At 35.0% G+C, this 12,197-nt stretch overlaps 1 non-coding gene across 1 annotated transcript; it reads left to right on the top strand.

Moving 5' to 3' along the window:
- Positions 1–8,896: 8,896 nt before the first annotated feature.
- On the top strand, positions 8,897–8,968 carry trnat-cgu (transfer RNA threonine (anticodon CGU)). The gene has a single exon. It is a non-coding gene; the product is annotated as a tRNA-Thr (tRNA).
- The last annotated feature ends 3,229 nt before the right edge of the window (positions 8,969–12,197 follow it).

Raw genomic sequence — 12,197 nt, 5'->3', positions numbered from 1 at the left:
TCTCATTGTTTATAATTTAAAAAAAAAACTACTGGAGAAACTATTCATTTAAAAACTTACTTTAACTTATTATTTTACATATTTAAAGGAAAGAGCACAAATATAGATAATTAGAAAAGGTATTGAAATAATAAATGCATTTAATCAACTTTGGATAAATAAATCAATAAATATAGTATCCTTCAAAAGTTAGGGGTCAGTAAGATGTTTTTGAAAGAAATCAATACTTTTATTCAGCAAGGATTCATTAAACTGATTTTATATTTTATAAAATTAATAATGTAGCAAAAGATTTTAATTTTAAATAAACATTCTTTTTAATGTTTTTGTTCATCACAAAGTCCTGAAATTTTTTTATCTTTGTTTCCACAAAAAAATTAAGCAGTAACTGTTTTTAACATGGATAATATTAATATATCAGCATAATAGAATATGCTAGAATAGAATAAAATATGAAGGATCATGTGACACTGAAGACTAAAGACATTGCTGTTGAAAATTCAGCTTTGCCATCACAGAAATAAATAAAATTTTAAAATATTTTAAAATAGAAACCAGCTCTTTTAAGTGTTAATAATATTTAAAAATATTACTGTCTTAGTGTATCTTTGATAATAATAAATGTAGCTTATCCCAAACTTTTGAATGCCTGTACTTTTGAATTCACCTTTTGATTTTTGACCACACTTTTCAGCAGGCTTCTAAAAAGAAAACTGCAACATGTTATTATAATACTGCTATAAAAATTACAATTACTTTGATAATATCAGGTATACAACACACCGAAAAAAACAGATAACATCTGTTTTGTCAGCATTATCAATGTCTTCAAAGAATGTCTATAGTTATTTTAATATGGTAAATTTAGCCCAGCAGCAACAGCGTTGCTAGAATAGCTTGTTTTTCATTTTACAACATAAGTTAAATTGATTTCCAAAATAAATAACAGAAAAAAAGTAAAACTAATAAGTAAATAACAAACCAACCAACCAGGGAAAATATAAGTGGAAGTATTAAGTAAATAGATGAGATATTCTAATCAAAGTACTGGCTGCTGCTGCAGAGGAACGTATCTTTTGCTGATGAAAGACAGTCAGTTCACTTTTCCCCTTCAGCAGTGAAAGGGCACATAATAAACAAATACTGCACACCACATACTGAGCATAACAACAAAATAGTTTTGTTTGGCTCATAACAAACAATATAGCCATATTATAGCTGAGGTGGATGTATAGGTCATTTTAGATTAGATTAATGCATTATTCAGAAGAGAATTCTCTTCTGAATAATACAAGAGATTCAACCCTTTTTGCCGCCATTATAGTTGACACAAAAATGATTGTGATAAACAAAATGTTAAATGTAGACGAACTGTTGTTGTGAGTGCACATTTTAGCCCAAAATGACTGATTCAACAGATAAGACGACAGAAAAGTGTCAAATAATAGTAAGGTATCCATTTCAAGGAATGAAACAGACTGGAAATGTCAGGAGGAGTGGCTTAGAAGTGTCAACAAAAACAGAGTGAAATATCCTGAGGCTTTGAAGGTGTGTCAAAAGCGTATCCAGTTTCTTGCTGGTAAAATAAGGGCAGCTAACAGTTCATATCGCTTTAATGTTACACCCCTCAAATAGAGCTAACATTAGCATAGCCACTGGCACTACATTTTAAAATCAAACGTACACTGACTGAACTGCTCCAGCGAAGAAAAAAAGGATATTAAATTCCAATAAAATATGATAACAGCCGAAGATAAATCAACAGAATCATCGGTTCTAGATCTCTGTTATCCTCCTGGAGGACTGCACGTCACATGCTGAAATCTATTTTCTTTGTAAGGCAGACAGTCTGTCATTTTATCCTCGGGATCATCTATCAGAATTGTCTTGCAAGAGCTAGCGAGAAAGGCTTTTCTCACCTCAAACAGTGAACTGCTTCACCTAACATAATTCACAGCTGGAAGACATTCTCAGAATTCCCTGTTCTCACCAAGACGGTATGAACAGATTTTTTTTAGTCGACTGTTGCATGAATAAAAAAAAGCCTCATTAAGGGATATTGAGACTCAGGGATGGTTATACGATTGCAGTGCTGCATTGATTTGAAGATCAATGGAGAGCAAAGGTGTTCAGAGGACTGAATCAATTCTGCATAACAACAAAATCCAACACCTCAAAGATCGCTCCATCCCCCAGTGACACACACTCACTGCTGGTGTAAGATAAGATGAGACATAGCATGCTGATTTTGATATTTGATTAACACAAATCAAATCCCACCTCATAAATGACAAAGCGATAGTTCCAGCCATGTTGCAAAATGTCTTACTATAGTATGAGCACACAAAATAAATGTGACAAATCAATTCTGAAATTAGTTAACCAAACAACCAAATTCAATTACAGCATAGCCTTCTCATTATCTCCAAAAATCATTCATATTATTTCTATATTGTCTTAACTATATTAACTAAATTCATGAAAGGTACTTGAAATTCTCTGTCAGTTCATTTTCTATTCATAATTTCAGTTAATTAAAAAGAAAATGAAGAGAAGCATAATATTACAAAATGTTGATTGCTCCACGTATTTTTTTTTAGAAAGAAAACCATGCAAATAAAGCATACAAAAATAAATAAATACATTTTACAAAAGTATGTTTTGGCACATCAATATATAAAATAAAATGATGCTGATAATACCACTAAACCAAAAATGATTAACGTTGCGATGTTTATTTATTCTATTGTCCTTTTGTCAAAAATTAACACTGTGAATGTTTTGCTTTATGTGCTAATTATTAACTTTTTCTTTTATATATATATATATATATATATATATATATATATATATATATATATATATATATATATATATATATATATATATATATATATAACAGGAAGCTCTTTCTAAGATCTGCTTCCTTTCAAATACTGTATACCCGGAAGCTCTGGTACAATTTTTTATGTTTTAAAATCCCAACTATTATAATAATAATAATATTTACTATTATAATGTAATGTATTTTATTATTTATGTTGATAAACATTACATATTTGCTCAGCTATAGCAATTACTGTGTGTGTTTGTATATATATATATATATATATATACACACACACACTCACACACACACACACACACACACACACACACACACATATATATATGATCAGATGCCTTTCTTTACATTTGTGTAAAAGGGTATCATATCTCTTTCTGACATCATGCATATTAAATTATATACTGTGTGAAATATGAACTATGAATATCTTTATATGTGCACCTTTTTCATCTTTGTCTACACTCATGTACATCAAAAGCAGCACAAACCCTAACCATATGGGCAGATATCACGCAGCGCTTTGAAAATATATCACTTACAGAGCATTATTCAAAATATGGCCCTTGCCTGTACAGTGCCTTTCCTATTCGCTCTGAAATCTCAGTCAAGGGCTCAGCACGCTCAGGTTTCAGCAACAAAAATGAGCTCTTCTTGCATTCTTCCCACCCCCATCTCTGTACAGCTCTCCCCCTCCCACCTCTGGCTGTCTCTCCCGGAGACTCTTGTTTATTCCTCCCCTCAGGCTGTAAGATTGGAGCCCGGGCCTGCCATGAAAGAGCGCACACCAAACAAGAGAAGATTAAAGGACAGGGAGATATAAGGAGTGCATCTGACCAAACCATCTGTGCTACTCAAAACCATTTTTTTTAACCTACACTTACATGCAGAGGTGTAAGAACTGCAGTGCAAGCAACCACATATAGGAAGCAGCAACATAAATACAAACCATGAGGGTTTATTTATGGATTCAGACATAGAAGCTGCAAAGTATACAATGAGTTCAGCGAGAACAAACTAGACGTACGATTGACCCGCACAGAACCTTCTGAGAAATACCACAAAACCAACATAAAATCCAGTGTAGCTCTTCCCCCAGTTTACACGAGATCTACTGCAATGGACGAATGACAAATACTGCAGATTTATGCAGTTGTATTTAGGCGTACAAATTTATGAGCTTCACTGTGCTGAACGGATGCAAATAACATACTTCTGGAAGGACAGAATCTAGAATATTCTTCAAAATCTGTTGAACTTGTTTTTTTGTTTTTTGTCTTATTCAAAGAAAACTTTTTTTTGGAACCACTACAAAAGTGTCACGTTTTTTTATCCTTTGGTGTGACACCCTAAAATTATGGGGTTTTTTTTCTTAAAGGTGCCATAGAATGCATTGATAAAATATTTCCAATTGTTCTCTGATCTCCACAGAGTGTGTATTTTATCTTAAAATACCTCACAGATATTTTTTATAGCTTCTTAAAATTGCCACTTTTAGGGTATGAGTCAAAACACTCTGTTTATGTGTATGTCCCCTTTAAATGAAAATGAATCATTTCAAAGTGCATAATTTCTTTACATGTATCCAGGATACAGGACAAAGGCTGTTTAATACAAGAATGAACACTTCAAACAAGATAAAGTTTTTAAAATCTTACGTAATTGTTGATGTAGTGACAATGTATTTGCATTTGCAGTACTAAAACTAACCACTAGGTGTCAGTAGTGTTACACTTACCAGTAGAGTATGTAGATTTCGAATCAGAAATTGCGGTTGCTGTCCTGAAATTGGGAAAATTAGAGAAAAATAATAATAATAAGTTAGAAAATCGTTTCTTTATTGGATCAAGAAAAAATTACAGTTACGTGTTTTAGTGAACAATTTTAATACCCAAGTTAAAATGGACCAACATAATTTTACCTCAGACTATAACTTGGATCACCTCAAATTAACCAACAGGGATATGTAAGTTACAATTACAAAAAGAAGAATTAGCAAATATATAATCTTTCTAATCCAAATAAATTGAAATTCAACATTAGATTGATAAAACAACGAATATAAGCGCATTTATGCTTACTTTTGATTTAGGTGACCGTTACTTTTTGAATTTCAAAGCAACATTAAGCCAGCTCCGTCCTGTTGTGAAGGTCGTTCGTTGGACAGGTATCTCTATAGGTTTTATAAAGTGTCCTCAAAGTAGAAATAAATAAATTAAAGGATGGCGGTAGTTATATCTTCAGTCTTTTGTAATAAACAGAATTAATCCTCCATCTTCGCGGTTGCGTTTTTTTTTTTTTTTTTGCCATCACGTTCACGTCACTCACATAACATCACGTTAACGCCCCTTGTGGACAGCGCACGTTTAAATACACTCTTTTACATTCAGTTTAAATGTATGTGTTAAATATTTATTATTGAATATTATATATTATTATTATTATTATTATTATACAAATAATAATAATATAATAAATATTATATATATTTATATTTGTTAAATATATTTACATTACATTTACATAAGTAGTATTACATTTAAATCGAATTATCTACTTAAATATAGTAAACTTTAATATATTTTAATCTATTTCATTTTATTTAATTAACTAGCCTATATTTAATTTACAGATCTAATGCAGATGTAAACTGCTGTTTCTGTCAATGCTTCAGTGAAAAATACCACTCAAATAAATAAATAATTCCATGTAAGATTTTATATGGTCACATTATGGTACTTTAATTGGGCCTATGTTTTTAATAATTTAAATATTGCATTATTTTAACAACTACATTTTTCAGAAGAGTGGGCTACATGTGATATATATATATATATATATATATATATATATATATATATATATATATATATACAGAAATCAAAGGATTGCTTTGTCATGTTTATGTGTATTAAAAAAAAAGTTATGTCGATTTCATGAACCTGTTCTGCCATAGATGTACGAGAAAATCCTTAGCCCGACGGTAAAATTTTAAACCTTATAATTACCTCCAATGGACGTCGTAGTTCGATGTCCAGATACAAAAATGGATTTTATTAAGTTTATTCACAAATACCACTACCAGCAAAAATACAGCGGGGGTTCAGAATAGTGAAATGGGTCACCCAAAGAACCTAAGAAAGCTTATAGGTGGGGGCCCATAGTTTATATATAAAATAAAATAAAAGATTTTTTTTTTTAGTAGACATCCATATATGGTCCAGACCGACCAACGCAATTTAGACTTGATCTGCATATTGGATAGACGTCTCATGTTTGTTGGGTCCTTTACAGTGTTGCCAAGACTGCGGTTTTCCCAATGAATTGTGCTTCTTTAACACTGTCGTCGTGGGTACCGTACACTTTTCATGTCCGCAGGAGGGTTTTGTTGCGAAAACCTGGCAACACTGCTCTCTTCTCTGAGTGATGCTTTGTCTGGAGTCTGGATGTTCGCGCATGAAGTGTTGGTATCATACCTCTTTCAGAAGCAACTCCAGCGCTGAACTGACCCTCGTTTGTGAGGCAATCTGAGTAAAATGTTAGCGCATACCTATTTAAGAATAGGAATTTTCCGGGTTTTTCTGGGACATTTCCTTCAAAAATTAAAGTTAACCATGCGTCCTCAGTGGTCTATGTTCATTGGTGCAACCCAACACGGACATTGTTCATGGCTCTTTGATGCTGACATTGTATCTCCAATAACTACAGCAAGAGAACAGTAATGACGGACCACAGCTTCTCACTCAGGACTGTGTATATGCTAATAGCACAGAGAGCGTCACAAATGGCCGGGACTTTCACCGACTATGTCGTCATTGTTTGGAACTGCTTGTGTAGAGAGACTATTTTTTATTTTTTTATTTTTTTATTTATAATAATTAAGGGAAGTCGTGGCCTAATGGTTAGAGAGTCGGACTCTCTAGGTTGTGAGTTCGAGTCCTGGGCCGGCAGGAATTGTGGATGGGGGGAGCGCATGTTCTCTCTCCACCTTCAATACCATGACTTAGGTGCCCTTGAGCAAGTCATCGAACCCCCAACTGCTCCCCGGGTGCTGCAGCATAAATGGCTGCCCACTGCTCTGTGTGTGTATGTGTGTGTGTGTGTGTGTGTGTGCGTGCATGCAAATTCCTCTAATCATCCGTCATAAGGTGTAAAAAGGAATATGGTGAAAGATTATTTAGCTTCACAATTACAAAGTGGTTGTAAGCTTAAGCATTGAAAATTCTCATTTCCACCATCAAGGCAATAGAGACGTGTTATGAATCTACACTTGACACGGAAGAGGATGTCTACTGTCTTAATGCATTAAGGAGGATAGTGGCAAAAGGCCTGAAGGATCGCACCTAGAGAACTGCAGAAATTAGTTGAGTCTTGGGGTCAGAATGCCTAAAAAAAAAAAAAAAAAAAGTATATACAGGTCCTTCTCAAAAAATTAGCATATTGTGATAAAAGTTCATATTTTCCATAATGTAATGATAAAAATTAAACTTTCATATATTTTAGATTCATTGCACACCAACTGAAATATTTCAGGTCTTTTATTGTTTTAATACTGATGATTTTGGCATACAGCTCATGAAAACCCAAAATTACTATCTCAAAAAGTTTGCATATTTCATCCGACCAATAAAAGAAAAGTGTTTTTAATACAAAAAAATTCAACCTTCAAATAATTATGTTCAGTTATGCACTCAATACTTGGTCATGAATCCTTTTGCAGAAATGACTGCTTCAATGCGGCGTGGCATGGAGGCAATCAGCCTGTGGCACTGCTGAGGTGTTATGGAGGCCCAGGATGCTTCGATAGCGGCCTTAAGCTCATCCAGAGTGTTGGGTCTTGTGTCTCTCAACTTTCTCTTCACAATATCCCACAGATTCTCTATGGGGTTCAGGTCAGGAGAGTTGGCAGGCCAATTGAGCACAGTAATACCATGGTCAGTAAACCATTTACCAGTGGTTTTGGCACTGTGAGCAGGTGCCAGGTCGTGCTGAAAAACGAAATCTTCATCTACATAAAGCTTTTCAGCAGATGGAAGCATGAAGTGCTCCAAAATCTCCTGATAGCTAACTGCATTGACCCTGCCCTTGATAAAACACAGTGGACCAACACCAGCAGCTGACATGGCATATATATATATATATATATATATATATATATTTTTTTTTTTTTTTTTTTTTTTTTTTTTTTAATTGTATGTTTGAATGACAGGTTCAATTTTTTTTTTTTTAGAAAGATCGAAAGGATTAGCAAATCAGATTTATTTTCACAGCAGATTCAGGTTGGGGTTCCAGTTATGCATATTTTTATAATTTTGAGTGAGCTTCATATAAAACCAGCCACATACTTTCTGTCAATAGAATAAAGCAATGAGGAACAGATTTCTGATTAAGATGATCATGCAAAACTCATTATTTTGAACACATGGACTGTTTACTCTGAAAGTAAAAACAAATCCTAGTGTAAAAGCAATTCAGTCCAAAGCCAGGGTTATATTCAGTGCAGATATGTTAGCCAAGGTACACATCACTGCATTAAGAATCCTTCCATTACTTTTCACATAAATTATCAGATCTAGATAGAAGCTCAGTTTATATTATGGGCATGGAAATCATGACAGTGCACCAACAAACTCTACTATGCTTTTTATTACAAGTAAAGCCACGATTCAACAGCCTCCCCTGGTGGATGTAATGATTCACAAGCAACGAGAATAATCTAGATGCGCTTTGAGCCTTTAAAAGTCCAAAGCATTGGTCTCAAACTCAATGCCTGGAGGACCACAGCTCTGCACAGTTTTGCTCTGCACAGTTTTTGTATTCATGGTATTTATTGTATCTAATCAAGACATGTTCTACATCTTCCTTGATTTGACATCTTGTGCGTAACGTTAATCAATTACTCTTCCCTACTATCAGTCCAGTGTGACCCAATCTCATCCTCCTTTAAGTATACCACTTCTTCTCGCCTGTTTGCTGTTTTATCTTCTATACAAAGACAGATAGTCCTCGGGTGAATCTTTATAATAAAGAAGACTGTGCTCTAAGAGCGCAGGCGCGGTGGCCAAGTGGTAAGGCGTCGGTCTCGTAAACCGAAGATCGCGGGTTCGAACCCCGCCCGTGCCTTTTAAATCCATGACATTCCAATACGCACTCGTGATGCATGGACTTGGTAAACTACTAAACGAATAGCAAAATGTTGCAGGGCTCCGTGGCGTGTTGGTTTATCATTAGACATTACACCGAGAAACTCTCGGAATGGGCATAATAAGATTAGTCTCTACCGGAGTCATCAGAACATCTGCTGGAGACATAACGCTTGCTCCAGCCCTCATCAAACACACCTGATCGCTTTAAAATATCAGCCAGTTGTGGTGGAGCAGACTGGACACCACCAGAAGCGCAAATAACATGAAAGATCTCATTAATAGTCAGTAAACGTTATATGGCTGATTGGGTGTAAAACTGATATTAATTAGAACGATTAATAAGCAGGGCATTACGATGGCATACATATGTATGATCGTCTTTTATTTTACCTGCATTTAATTAATGATAATAATAATAATAATAATAATAAAAAAACAAACAAATCTAACTCTAAAAGATAGAAATGGAGAGCAGTTATTAGATGTTATTTCACCTCGTAATGTGGTGAAATGTGTATTAAAAATAAAAAAATCTTGCAGAACACGATGAGTAAGTTAATTTTATTTGATTTTTTTTAACTTTTATATGCCATTATTTCATAGAAATGTTGCGTTATTCAACAACCTACAACACATCTGTCGAATTCATACTTGCCCTTTTATAATATAGATTTATTTTATAAAATAAATCTATATTATAAAAGGGCAAGTATGAGTAATAAACATAGACTGTATAATAAATCACTGATATGTAGCACATAAATCGAGAAATTAATAAATGTTAAATAAATAAATGTTTTTGAAACCGGAAGCGCGGTTGTCTGCTGCGTGACGTCACTGTAATTTCCTCTTTCGCAAAAGGCAACGTCACAATCTCAGCAACAGAGGGCGATAGAGAGCAACACAACAGTGCAGCAATCCTACAGGTTTGATTGCAGATTCATAAATCGCATGTTTTAATGTATTTAAAAGCCCCACATCGATCACACTTGTGACGTTCAGCGCAAAAAAAGAGCGATATAGAACAATCTACAACTGCATCATTAATACACTTCATCAGGTCCTCAGTTCAACTAACATGACATCCCAGTCAAAAAAAAAAAAACCTAAATGAATGGATGCTATGATGAAAAGGCCATTTAGCCGACAAAACAGTGAAAAGAAGTAAACTCGGCCATAACGACTCCGGGGTTTCTAAGAACTTCCCTTCCTAGTGTCTATATTTGGAAATGACTTCTAGGAAAATAGAAACTGCCAGCTCCGTATCCAGTTCCACGTGTTTAACTTCGCTCCCTTTTAAAGCAAAAGACAAGCATCGGGAACCAGCGCCCTCGCACGTGAGCAATTTTTCATTCTGCCACCCATTGATGATCATTAATAGACTGGAGAATGTGAGCGAGGAATCTAGCGCACAATTGGCGCGTGTTGCTGGGAATGGCATCTCCCCCTGCACGGCCCCTGTTCAGTGCTTTACCTAGTAGCGTGACCATGAAGCAATGCACGAGCAGTGAGATCTTAACATGCACAGAGTCAGTCTGCTGCTCATCTCACCAGCGGGAGCACGTACAGCGTGCACTTAAACAAAAAATATCTGATTCACATCAGCCACATGTTTCTTTCAACCCCACAGCGCGTCTTTATTCATTCGAGGTAAGTTTCCAGCGATATCGCATCGATGCGCGTGCTTTCAAACGCAGGTGTGATCGGAATCAGAACACTTATTGATTCCACTGATGATGATGGTGATGTCATAATAGGTTTTCTGCGAAACGTTACAATGGGAATATGCGGTAGAATTTAACACGGACATGTAGAGATCGCCAATGGGATGCGTCTTTTAAAGCCTCGGCATAAAATTTTAGGTGCATCTTGCTGCTTTTCGCAGATGTTGCTTCCCGACAGAGGCAGACAGATTGTGTCTGAGAGAGTACCTGAACTCTCTGGGGAGTCGAACACACTGTCTGGGACTCAATTGACGCCCAGTTGTCTCCTTACAAACAACCCTTAATAATTCGGACAGCGTTTTAATAAAGCCTTGCTCAAATCATACGCTTGAAAAGTTCATGTGATCGCTTTTGTGGCCACTGTGATATGTTATTGCATGTGTTTTTTCATTGAAGACATGGCTAAAGAAGGTCACTTGCTGTGATAGAAACATCAAATTAATGAACGTGCAGTGCATATGGCTATTCAGTTAAATTCAAGTTTATTTGTATGTATAGCACTTTTAATAATAGGCTACCTATTGTTTTGAATTTGAACAGAAAATGCATGTTTCAGTGTTATAATCAGGAAGCATTCTTTAATCATTAGTCAAAGTAATGTCTAATGGCAGTAATACACAGCAGATGTGGTTATTAAAAAAATATATATATAATTTTTGGTTAGTAGGCCTATTAGTCATATTTAGGCTATATCAAATTACAGTGGAATTCTTTAGCCGTAATTGGGGTAAATGTATTTGGTCATAATTGCTTCTTATTATCTGTCTGTGTTTGAATATGCACCGTGATTTCAGTGACGGGACTTTGGGGGCAAGATGAGTATTGATCTCAATCCAACTGGCCCGTAAAGTCCCGCTTCTGGGACTCGCTCTAACAGCGTGACAAGTGTACATATAGTTAAACTTAAAGTTGTTATTTCTCAATAAACTTGATCATTAACAGGTACTTAATTTAATATGATCTTGTTGACGTTTGTGCCGGATGATTGTGAGGCAAATGGTTTTTATTGCATAAATGTTGTGCAATAAACTTCTATCATACACTGTTTTTACAGCATTTTTGCATAAAAAAAAATCTGGTTCCCCAAAGAACCTTTCAGTAAACACAAAAGAGCTGTTATTTTATTAGGGGAAAGAATTGAATGGTTCCATGGATGATAAAGGTTCTTTGTGAAATCATGAATGCCAATACATATTAAAAAAATCTTGGCACAGCTTCAGTCCATTTTCTTTTGCAACCCGAGTGTTGATTTTGAGACAACACTGCGTTGCAAAAGAATATGATTAGAAACTGTGCTAAAGTTTCTGAATGTAATGCCGCAGGGAGAATGAGGGGCTTTTGGGGGCACTTGTGTTTCAGTTTCATCATCATAATGCCCCTAAAAATCCTTATTGCTCTTGCACTGATCACCATTTATGTTTTAGCTATTCACATGCATATGTTATGAATGCATAGTCGGCTTTTATTGCAGATGAATTTTGC

This window comes from Carassius gibelio, chromosome B3 (assembly GCF_023724105.1).
Source record: "Carassius gibelio isolate Cgi1373 ecotype wild population from Czech Republic chromosome B3, carGib1.2-hapl.c, whole genome shotgun sequence".
Taxonomy (NCBI): Eukaryota; Metazoa; Chordata; class Actinopteri; order Cypriniformes; family Cyprinidae; genus Carassius; species Carassius gibelio.
The sequence above is the reverse complement of the archived record's forward strand: the minus strand, read 5'-3'. Positions and strand labels throughout refer to the sequence as shown.